Genomic DNA, 12,593 nt, shown 5'->3' with positions numbered 1-12,593 from the left:
CATCCGGTCAGGATACTTTGAATGGTGTAGCAACAGTTCACTAGGATTTTGGTTCCCATCCCAAAGCTTTTTATCATCCCCAGGAATAATCTTTTCCTAAGCCCTTTTGAGGATGTAGGTGGTGTTGGCAGATCAAGACTGGTATCCTGGTCCAGGGCTGGTTCCTGCCTTGTGCCCAATGCCCCTGGGATATAGCCTTGTTCTCCCTATGACCAAAAATTGCATTTAGCTGGTTTGAAAATGGTTTGTGGAATAGTCCTTGAGAAAAGTCCTGGTAATTCATTAGTGTTCACCATTGAGCTCTTCATTGTTTTCAAGTTGATGGTATCCACAAAAATCACTAATAAAAGTTGGGTTGCATCTGTTAAGTTTTAAACAGACAAAATGGTGCAATTCATTCCAAGAATGTATTAAGACTGAGGTTAAAACTGGAAGTGTCACCCAATAAAAGGGGAAATGACTTTCATCCACGGACAGGCTTTCTGCGAATCGGTGCACACATTTTACGCAATTCTTTGAGGTTCAGATGCCCGACGTGCATTTCATCAGTGCTTACCAAAAAATTAAATTACCACGAAGAATAAATATATTATTTTGACCGGTGGAGTGGGTTCGACTATGGATTTAACACACTGTCAGATTTACAAGGGACTGTATTAAACCGCGCATTTGACGCTCTCAAATTTAAACGTCACCAGTCGGGAGGGTACACAGCAGTTCGCGCATGCGCACTCGCGCGCGCGCACACACACACTCTCTCTCTCTCTCTCTGGCGTGTTGGCAGCCAAGTGCGCGCGGCGTCCCTCTCGCGCCCCTTCTGCCATTGGCCGCCGGCCTCTGCTACGTAATAGAAGCCCGTTGTCGCTCCCTCTATTTCCGCGTTCGCCCTTCCCCCTCTCATAAAAAAGGCTAGAAGAATACATAAGTAATAAAACAAGGCAGTTCGTTCGAACGCGCTAGTTATTTTTTCTCCCTTCTGATACAAGAACACGCCGTTTTGAAAGCCTCCTGGGTTTGCAGTTTCTCTTGTCGGCTTGTCCGTGTCCTCGCCGGAGTCGGTCAGGCACGCGGGCGAGGGGAGGGGAGGCGTAGCGGAGAGAGCGCAGCTAGCTTTGGTTGCCAAGGAGACGAAGCTGCCGGCGTTGTTGAACCATTTTCTGCACTGATCCCAGGGGGCTAAACCTCCTTGTAACTTTTTAAAAAGAGAGGGAGAGAGACAATCTGTCTAATTATATCACACTGCCACGCGCATTATCACTGCCATGACACTGGCTAAAACAAGGTGAGTGCTGTAGCCCGCAGTTTTAGCGCTAAAAGGCTGGGTAAAATTGGCATTCTCCTTTTAATTTCGCTGCCAAGAACCTACGGCCTTGAAAGTCTATTTGTAGGTGGAAAAGTCATCTGTAAAGCTGTACTGTTTGAAAGAGTGATCAGAGATTAAATATACCGGAGAGGTAATGAGGGAGCGAGCTGTTTTATTCATTCAGCAGAAGTTCGCTGCGCGCAGCACCTGAGCGGTATTTTTACATCTTGGCTGCTGCTGCTGTCGTGCTGGCACTGTTAAGATGCAAGAAGAAACTTAGGGTACTTGTTTATTGTTTAAATATTACAGACGGAATGTTTTTATTTTGAAATATGTATAAAGTTAAACTTGTTTGCAGGATAGGATGATGTGATGGCATCTTAGTACTGCTTGCTGTCAGTCAACAACATTTATTTCTATAGCACGTCTTCATACACAAAATGTAGCTCAAAGTGCTTTACATAATGAAGAAAAGAAAAATAAAAGACAAAGTAAGAAATTAAAATAAGACAACATTAGTTAACGTAGAATAAGAGTAAGGTCCGATGGCCAGGGAGGACAGAAAAACCAAAAAAACAACTCCAGTCGGCTGGAGAAAAAAATAAAATCTGCAGGGGTTCCGGACCATGAGACCACCCAGTCCCCTCTGGGCATTCTACGTCACATAAATGAAACAGTCCACTTTGTATTTAGGGTTCTCATGGAAGGACTTGATGATGATGGTCATGCAGACTTCTGGCTTTTCCATCCATCAATGTTGGAACAGTTTCCTCCCACAGTCCACAGACATGCAGGTTAGGTGGATTGGCGATTCTAAATTGTCCCTAGTGTGTGCTTGGTGTGTGAGTGTGTTTGTGTGTGTCCTGCGGTGGGTTGGCACCCTGCCCGGGATTGGTTCCCTGCCTTGTGCCCTGTGTTGGCTGGGATTGGCTCCAGCAGACCCTGTGTTCGGATTCAGCGGGTTGGAAAATGGATGGATGGATGTTGGAACATCACGGTGCTTTGAGTAGATGGTGAAGCCACCACCAAAAGGACACCGGAAAAGGAAACAGAAGAGAGAGTAGGGGTTAGTACGGATTTTAGAGCCACCATGAATAGTTATTATAATGAATTGAATATACAGAGTATCAGGATTAAATTAAAGGGAAGTTATGAGAAAGCCATGTTAAAATAATGTGTTTTCAGCAGTTTTTTAAAGTGCTCCACTGTATTAGCCTAGCAAATTCCTACTGGCAGGCTATTCCAAATTTTAGGTGCATAACAGCAGAAGGCCGCCTCACCACATCTTTTAAGTTTTGCTCTTGGAATTCGAAGGAGACACTCATTTGAGGATCTAAGGTTACGATTTGGAATATAGGGTGTCAGACATTCCGATATATAAGACGGGGCGAGATTATTTAAGGCTTTATAAACCATAAGCAGAATTTTACAGTCAATTCTAAATGACACAGGTAACCAGTGTAGTGACATCAAAACTGGAGAAATGCGCTCGGATTTTCTTTTCCTAGTTAGGATTCTAGCAGCTGCATTCTGCACTAGTTGCAAACGATTTGTCTCGTTTTTGGATAGTCCTGAGAGGAGTGCGTTACAGTAATCTAGTCGACTGAAAACAAAAGCGTTAACTAATTTCTCAGAATCTTTCAATGATATAAGAGGTCTGATTTCTTAAGTGAAAAAATACTATCCTAGTGGTCTGATGAATATGCGATTTAAAATTCAGGTTACAGTCAACAGTCGGCGCCACAGCCCTGGACCTACTCAGTCTACTGTATGTGTACTGCTTCCATGTTCTCCCAGTGTATGTGTAATTTCCCTGGAGGCTGAAATCGACTTCCACATTCTAAAGAAGAGCACATATGTCATTGGTGAAGGTATATGTGCTTTGTCTTGACTCAGACCAGCAACAAAAAAAAAAGTGATGTCCTGCAATTGAATAACAAGATCCCCTTTGATGTTTGCATAGCATGGGGGATGCCATATGCCAGAAAACAGTTTCCTCACCTGTCTGTCCGTCCATCCAACCATCCATTTTCTAAACCTGCTTTATTCTGAACAGTGTTGTGGGGAAGCTGGAGATTAACCCAGCAAGGATAAGGTACAAGGCAGAAACAATCTCTGGACTGGGTGCCAGTCCATTGCTGGGTGAACACACACTGACACACCACATACACACACTAGAGCCAATTTAGCATCAACAGTCCTCCTAACCTACATGTCTTTCATGTAGTGGTGGCTCTGAGGCTAGGGATCTGCACTGGCAATCGGAAGGTTGCCAGTTCAAATCCCATAAATGCCAAAAGAGACTCTGCTCTGTTGGGCCTTTGAGCAAGGCCCTTAACCTGCAATTGCTGAGCACTTTGAGTAGTGAGAAAAGCGCTATATAAATGCAAAGAATTATTATTATTTTTTTATCATGGCTGAACGTGTTGAAAGTGTTTAAAAATTTTTGTCTGTCATGCTGACAAGGCTATCAATCTCAAAAAATCTATTTTCTATTTGCCTAATTGTCAGGGCCACATATGTTATCCAGTAGTTACTTTACCCTGCAATGTGCTGTGCTTGTCTTGATTACACTGGTCTACGCAAAAAAAATCACTCTGGTTAAAAATTGTAGGTGTTCTTTATAGACTTGATGGTGCAAAATCCAATCTTGGCAACAGAATTGCTCCATCACATTCGGTTTTTCAGAGATGAAGGTTTAAAATGGAAAAACATGCTATTTTTGAGAAAAAAGGTAATACATTTTTTAAATTAATTAGACTTTGAAAAAATCATATATTACACATTGTTTTAAATATAATTATCACTTACAAAAAGTAGCCTCTTGGTAGTTTTTTTTGTCTCTTGTAATCCTCTGAAGGTGTTTCATGGTGCAATGACCAACAGATGTCTGCTAATATAGACTCATGCCACTCCACTTTAACATCTCCCAGTTTGAGTGAAGTCCTGGTAAAACCTTTCCCTATGTTCATCAAAGACTGCTTCCATGTCCTTTAGGGCTGGTAATCCAAATGAGAGTTTGTAGGAAGTGGATTTTTAAAGACATGTTGCTCCTAAGTGCTAAGTTGGAAGAGAGAAACGTCTCAAATAGTTCTTCATAATTTTCAGCCTGTTTTTTTTTTTCTTCTATTAAAGGGTGTGAATTCTTTTACCATTTGCTTACCTGCTACCTGGTCAAGACAATGGATGGATCAACATGGCATTACATATTGCTATGCAAACCATATGAACAACAAATTTCCCTCTTCTGCATGATAAAAAGGCATCATTCCAATTTTTAAAATATAAATTCTTATCTATTTTGGGTGAACAAGAAGAGGGAAAAGAAAATACTGATTTAGAACAAAAGATTTGAAGCAAATACATGATTTTGGGTTGTCTCCACCTCAGCTAATGTTAAGAGTGAGGATGATGGTCATTTATCAGCTCAAAATATATTTAAATAATAAAAGAATTAATTAATTCTGCAGTGGCTTGGCACCCTGCCCGGGATTGGTTCCTGCCTTGTGCCCTGTGTTGTCTGGGATTGGCTCCAGCAGACCCCCGTGACCCTGTGTTCGGATTCAGCGGGTTGGAAAATGGATGGATGGAGAACAAAAGATTTGAAGGAAATACATGATTTTGGGTTGTCTCCACCTCAGCTAATGTTAAGAGTGAGGATGATGGTCATTTATCAGCTCAAAATATATTTAAATAATAAAAGAATTAATTAATTCTGCAGTGGCTTGGCACCCTGCCCGGGATTGGTTCCTGCCTTGTGCCCTGTGTTGTCTGGGATTGGCTCCAGCAGACCCCCGTGACCCTGTGTTCGGATTCAGCGGGTTGGAAAATGGATGAATGGATTAATTAATTTAATTCATATTCTGAGTATAAAAAATGCTTAAGCCATAAAACAACTTAGCTAAGTTTTAAAAAGTCAATGTTTTGTTTCAAAACCAAGTTTTTTACTGAATCTGATATTTCTCGTAAGTAAATTATAATAGACAAGTTGCAGTATCAGAAATGGATTGAGAAAACACCTAAATATATAAAGCACACTGATTTCTTTGCACAGGATCATTTTGGTGTAGACTAGTGTTATAAAATGATTTTTGGACATGAGATGCCCACAAGGATATTCTGAGCATATCTTCTGATAAACTAGACATCATACGGTTCAGTAAAAAATCTGTTACTACATGTGTTAGGAAATACTGAGGTTGTTGAAGCCTTTCAGCTTAAACAAATGAAGACTAAGATATCTAATAGTGTTGAAAATAATGAAGGAGTGAAATAATGCCAACACAAGCTGCTCCTTTAAAATAACATTTTCTACAAGGGTACAACTCAAAACTGAATAAGAATAAATGGGAATGCCACAACTGGTTTTTCACTTGGAGAACTGTACATATTTATTGTCCGTTGCTTAGCAATATGGTGAAATGACTACCTTTATGGTCTTCAAGGCTTAAATAAATATTTTTTGGGAAAAACAGGTAAAATAAAGTTATGATAAAATAAAGTTATATTTATGATGCCAGGATTGACTTTTCTTGTTAAATAAATTCTCTTGCCTGTACATACTTACATACTCTGGGCTTTAAAAGTGTACCCTGGCAGAAAAATAAGGCAGGGCACCAGCTCTTTCAGGATGGAATCATCAAGGCTTCATATTCTGTGGTTTGCATAAACTTTGCTACATAAAATAGTTGCATCCCATCTCAGGGATCCGATTTCCATTTCAAATAAAAACATATAAAAATAGGTGACACACAGTTAAGAACTTATTCAAAAACTACAGAAAATGAACTATTCATTACTCCTCCGAAGGGCTACATGCTGAATCATTAACCGGCATTTAAATACACATTTGGAGACTTAAGTGTGTATAAGCATAGAAGAGTGTTGGAGGTATACTGGCTATGTGGCATAGGAGAGAATTATAACATTTTCCAAGTGGTATTCTGTGAACTGTTTACCAGTGTCCTGAACAATTTTTCCTTCACAGGGGCATTGGTCAGTGAAGGGTGTCATTAATGAGTTAGTGTATAATAAATCTTAAAATAAGCACTATTTACTTGCCTTTCTATGAGTATTTAACTGGCAAACATTTTTCAGATTTCTCTGTTACCTCTGTCATCTCAGTGTATAATTTTGGTGGTTATTTGTATCAAGGTAAAAATGTAACTAATTTATGAAGATGATCCATCCCCATTCCATGGTTATTTAGGCTAGTCTTGTCCAACACTAGTTGACAGACAGTCTGTTGTGGTACATCATCAATTGTTAAACCCTGTCAGACTCACAATTAGTTTGCACAATTAGTGAACTGATCAAGGCTTGGTTGGTATGGTGCAAGAGCAGTTTAATCATTCCAAGACAACTATGATTCAACCATGTTGAGTTGTTACCTTTTGATGTTGTGCTAGGTGCATGGTAAGTATCAATGTGATGTTTATGCAAAATCTTTCATATGCATAAATGAACATGATGATTTCTCATATATTTACAAGTATACACTTTGATTTACGTCCAGGACAGCAGGACTTTGGGTTATGTTGCCTCATCGTAGATCCAGCATCCTTCATTCAAATCCGCCCTGTTTCTGCATGGCATTTGCATGGGAATTATGGTTTTTGTGTTACGTCTCCAAAAATGTGTAGGTTAGGTTCACTGGTAATTCCAAATAGGGCCTATGTGTGTGTAAATACGAGTGTGGGCGATTGTTGGAGTGGGCCCTGTAATTCTCTGGCACCTTTCCTAAACTGAATTAAGTTGGTTTGAGAATGTTATATATGCTATTTTAATTTGGTAGCTAGTCTTCTTTCTGAATTCTTGAATATTAGGTACTTGAAGGTGAAGTGTTACTTTTATGCCTTCGTTTTTAATTAAACAGCTAAATTGTTGTATTTGTGTTGGTGTTCTGTGATACATTTACAAATTCTTTTTTGTTTTTGTTTAGCTATTCTTCCCCAATGACAGATGTCTAAAACCTGAACATTCAGTTCAGTGATGGGTTAAACTGATAAAGCAAAAAAACACTGGTGAGTTTTTTTTTAACACATTTTAAGTTTTTATATTTATGCATTGACAATTACTGAAGCTTTAAAAGATAATATGTGATATAGTCCTTCTTTAATATTATTTTGCAGTATATTGTATGTAATATATTATGTAAACATTTAACTAGCCAAAAGGACTGAATGACCTTTACAGTCTAGATTATAAGCAGACTTTATTCAGTCATACATTATTATTTATTTTCTTTGACCATATAAGACATTTTACTACCATCACTGTGATATATTGCAGAATGAAGCTTTGGGTGCACAATGCACATTTATAAACACAGTTATGCTACATTTGGAGAATGGAGAATATTTTTAATTGAGTAAGCTACCACTGTAAGGATTGCCTACTTCACTAAGGTCCATTGGCTTTTGTTTGAGTACGAACCAAATTAAACTCTTTTCAGACCTTTTTGAGCCTGTCAACTACTACAACATATAGTATGTTGATTCCAGACAGTCAACAGTGGGCCATTTAGAAATTATTCATTGACAGTGTGTATGAAATTAGCAATGTACTGTAGAACTATTTACCACTGACTGGTCTAATTATGAGACATTTGTTTCTTTTGCTACAGCTGTACAGAATTAAAATTACTGAACAACTCTTTTCTTGCATAACAGTGAATGGGTGGAGATTTATTTGTTAAGCAGGTGAGGGTGTGAATAGAAAGTTCATTTGCTGGGGGAGGTGAGATTCTACTGCTTTATAAATCTAAAGGCCTTGTTTCTAGCATTTCAACTTGACAAATTTCAAGTACTACATATATTATGAAACTGAGCTAACTAAGAATAGTAGTTGTTGCAGGGATTCATTCCAGTCAGTTTCTTAATTGGAAGCAAATTCTTGCTGTTACTGAAACATATCCTATAATTAGTTTTGTTAACAAAACACATGTGAAGAAGAACAAAAAAAGTACACTCCTAAACTATTACATTTTTTGGAGAGTAAAGACAGTAAAAAATGAAAAATGAGTTAAGTTCCAAGTTCCATGAAGGACCGTCATTTATTTGATTTCTGTTTTCAAATTTGTTGTAGTGAAAACCTGTAAGTACCAATGCCAGGACTAAATGCCTCTAGGTTTCAAGCAGCTAGTTACAATGGCAAGAAAGGTATGTGAACCCTTTGGAATTACCTGGTTTACTGCATTAACTGGTTATAAAATGAAGCTAAGTCACAAGTATAGACAAATACAATATGCTTATGCAAATGCTATAACACACAATTGTAATCTTTCATGTCTTTATTGAACACACCCGCCAGACATTAACACTGTGTTGTAGAAAAAGTAAATGAACCCTTGAATTTAACAAGTAGTTGAGCACTTCTGGTATCTAGGAATCAGACGGGCACAATGTTAAGGAGGAATTTTGGACCATTCTTCTTTATAGAATTGCTTCAGTTCTGCCACTTTCTTAGGATGTCTGATGTGAATGGCTTTCTTGAGGTAATTTCATAGACTCTGTATTGTGTTATGATCTTGGCTCTGACAGGGCCACTCCAAAAGGCGGATTTTCTTTTTCTTGTTGCCATTCTGTAGTAGATTTACTTCCATGTTTACAGTTATTGTCCTACTGCATCAATCAACCTCTGTTGAACTTCATTTGGCAGACAGCCATCTTGATATCTTCAAGGCTACCTTCATAAACCTGCTAATTTATTTTCTCCTTGATGATGATAAACTGTAAATGTCCCGAGTCAATGCATCAGCCTCAAATCATTGTGCTTCCTCCACCATATTTTACTGTTGGAATGATGTTTTCATGTTGGTATGCTTTGCCATTTTTATGCCAAGCATACAGCTGCATATTCTTCCTGAACCTTACTTTCATCAGTCCCTAAAATATTTTCCAATTGGCATTGTAGAGTTTCAAGATGGTCTATGGCAGTATTATTTTTTTTGTTTTTGGAGAGCTGTGGCTGTCCTTCCAGGATCAACACTATGCTTGTTCATTGTTTTGTGTATGGTATACTCATGAACAGATGTTAACCCATTCCAATGATTCATTCAAGCTTTTAGTTGTTGCTCCAGGGTTCTTTTTTACTTAATTGAGTATTCTGAGTTGTGCTTTTTGAGTCAATTTGGTTGGTGCTTACTCCTAGGGAGAACAGCCACAGTACTGAATCATCTCATTCTAACTAGCAAGCCCGCGATTCTCGAAAGAATCGCAAATCCAAGAATGGCAATCACTTTCTGTTCCCTCCGATATTTAGAGGGATGAAATACCATGGAGGTTGGGTGCGTCCTGGGAAAGTTCATTTAATTAAATAAACATATTTGTACTAAAGCGGTTTCTTTTTGGAGCTGTGACTCATCTGGTTCTGGTGTTTCAGAAGCGCGTTGTAGGCGCCTTCGTTTATTGCTTTTATCCATGCAGTCTCTTTTTTGTTTTTCTATGGCTGTGTCGTCAGCGAGAAGTCGTTTGCTGACGGCGGCGGATTTGCGTGCTGAAGTGACCATGGCAGCGGATCCAGGCATGGAGGGCTACATTACTAAACGAACGTGGTACATGCGGTGGTGTGGGCGGTCGCGTTCGGGTGGCTGTACAACTTGGCGTGCTTTGTATTTATCCATATGGGCTTGTTTTGTATTTCCGTTAGTTGAGCTCTTTCATTGTGGAGCCGTGACGTTTTTGCTTCTGGTGTGTCTGAAGCGCGTTGTAGGAGCCTCCGTGTATTGTTTTTATCCATGCGGTCTCGTCTTTGTTGTTCTGTGGCTGTGTCGTTAGGTAGATGTCGTTTACTGTTAGGAATCATAATTGAACTTACTTTTAATACTGAATTACCGTCATGTGATCCAAATATGCCACACTGACTGCTGGCACAGTGGATTAGAGCAAGTTTAGTTTACAGGTTGTGTTGTTTCGGCGCCACCTACTGACTCTGGGAAGCCGCTGGGTTTGACTCTGGGGCGCTGTAGGAGCCTCCGTTTATTGTTTTTATCCATGCGGTCTCGTTTTTGTTTCTCTGTTACTGAATGACCGTTATGTGATTCAAACATGCCACACAGACTGCTGGCACAGTGGATTATAGCAAGTTTAGTTTACAGGTTGTGTTGTTTGGGCGCCACCTACTGACTCTGGGAAGCCGCTTCGTTTGACTCTGGGGCGCCGCGGCGCAGTGTGCATGCCCTTCGGTGCGTCCGCCGTGCATAAATTAAACTGTCGTTTAGTAATATAGATTGTGGACTGTTGAATATCTAAACTCTTTGAAATTACTTTCCAGCTTTATTCAAATCAACAGTTCTTGATTGTAGATCTTCTGAGTTTTTTTTTCTACAGCTTGCTTCACATCAGCAAATGCTTTTGTTACTAATAAACTCAAAATATTTGTATGTGTCTTTTTTAATAGGTCAAGTATCTCTAAACCACACTCCAATCTCATTTCATTGGTTGGACTCCATGTTTGCTAACTCTTGACTCCAGTTAGCTTTTGTTGAAGTCATCAGCCTAGGGGTTCACATACTTTTGCCAGTGTGAATATTTGAATTTTGTATTCAATATGTACAAGAACAATACAATAATATGTATGTTATTAGATAAAACAGATTGTGTTTGTTCATTACTGTAATAGAGATGAAGATCATATTTTATAACAAATTTATAATGCACATACATGTGGATATTTCCAAAGGGTTCACATACTTTTTTTGTTGACATTGTGTAACAGGAGCTTAGCCTAGTCCATGACTATATTTACTGTTTTTTTCAGTGCTGCCAATGACCTATCAATATGACAATGCATTATAATATTAGGCAAACTTTATGAAATTGGTAGTCTCATAACATTCAAAACACCACTGCGGTGGTGGGGGGATGGAATAGTAGGCTGCTTGCTGCTTGTCTTTATTGGCACATTTACAGGACAAAAGACGCTGACAGAGAGGTGCGATGGGATTTAAGGAGGGCTGGATCTACAAGTTTTTTCATAGGCTGTGGTAATTCTAGTGTTAAATGTAGGCCCTTGCCTTCTCTTATTTTGTATTATAATCCAAAGTGCAATATAATGTTTTTTATAACACTGTCACTCACTCAAAAAATTATTCTTTTTATAATGCAGAGTACTGTTTCTAAACTATTCAAAAATAACATTTCTATGAGGACAGCTGGCTTTATATAACTGAATACATCTACAGTATGTTTATGAATCAGGATTCCATTAGTACTGCAGGGCATGTCTCAAATTATGCTTAGCTAGACAATGCTTCGCTATGTTAGGAGAATCACTATAATGTTAGATATTCATACCTTAATGTAACTCATTTCAAGGAGATTAACAGTTTTTTGAATGTCTTTTCTGTTTATCAGTGATAATAGGCTGTGAAGATGACAATAGACCTCCTATTGGTTTTTGTGTAACACTTAGAGTCATTGGTTATATTAAATAATAACCTTGAGTTGTTTGAAGTTTTGAAATATATTGCAACGTTAAGAGATGTGTTTTCCATTTTCCAACAGCCTAATACTTTGTAGAGTGAATTCTTAGAAAGCATTTTAGCCCAATGAGTCTGAATGTCATATGAAACCACAAACCCCTTTTCAGCATTGTACCTAGGGACATAGAAAATGACCAAGTGTGACCTAGATGTGTATTCCACATCTCCCTGAGCTATCTCTGTGTTTTCCTTATAACAAGACCCTGTGAGGGCACTTGCCCAACTCGTGTTTGAAAATACCTTAATGGTAAGTCATTTAGAATCAGAATATGTGATTTATAAATATCAATACTAAATTTACAAGTTACAGACAGTAACTGCCTCTTTTAAAATGGGAATGCACATTTTCCTAAATGGAAGTTTGAAGGTACTTGGAAAATTATTTAATGCTTGAAAAGTTTTGTCCAGAAAACTGTTTTACAGAAATATTTCCATTTTCCAACCCGCTGAATCCGAACACAGGGTCACAGGGGTTTGCTGGAGCCAATCCCAGCCAACACAGGGCACAAGGCAGGAACCAATCCCGGGCAGGGTGCCAACCCACCGCAGGACACACACAAACACACCCACACACCAAGCACACACTAGGGCCAATTTAGAATTGCCAATGCACCTAACCTGCATGTCTTTGGACTGTGGGAGGAAACCGGAGCGCCCGGAGGAAACCCATGCAGACACGGGGAGAACATGCAAACTCCACACAGGGAGGACCCGGGAAGCGAACCCAGGTCCCCATGTCTCCCAACTGCGAGGCAGCAGTGCTACCCACTGCGCCACTGTGCCGCCCACAGAAATATTTGTCTTTAC

The 12,593-nt window shown here is 39.1% G+C and overlaps 1 protein-coding gene across 1 annotated transcript in view; it reads left to right on the top strand.

The window, feature by feature from the left end:
• Window positions 1-8,441: 8,441 nt before the first annotated feature.
• The window catches only part of foxn3 (forkhead box N3), a 287,971-nt gene continuing 283,819 nt past the window's right edge, over window positions 8,442-12,593 (top strand). The window contains exon 1 of the mRNA XM_028822123.2: window positions 8,442-8,463. The gene's annotated coding sequence lies outside the window, so the exon portion shown is untranslated. The remainder of the gene's footprint in view (window positions 8,464-12,593) is intronic.

Source organism: Erpetoichthys calabaricus, chromosome 16, assembly GCF_900747795.2.
Source record: "Erpetoichthys calabaricus chromosome 16, fErpCal1.3, whole genome shotgun sequence".
Taxonomy (NCBI): Eukaryota; Metazoa; Chordata; class Cladistia; order Polypteriformes; family Polypteridae; genus Erpetoichthys; species Erpetoichthys calabaricus.
This window is presented reverse-complemented; position numbering and strand designations above follow the sequence as displayed.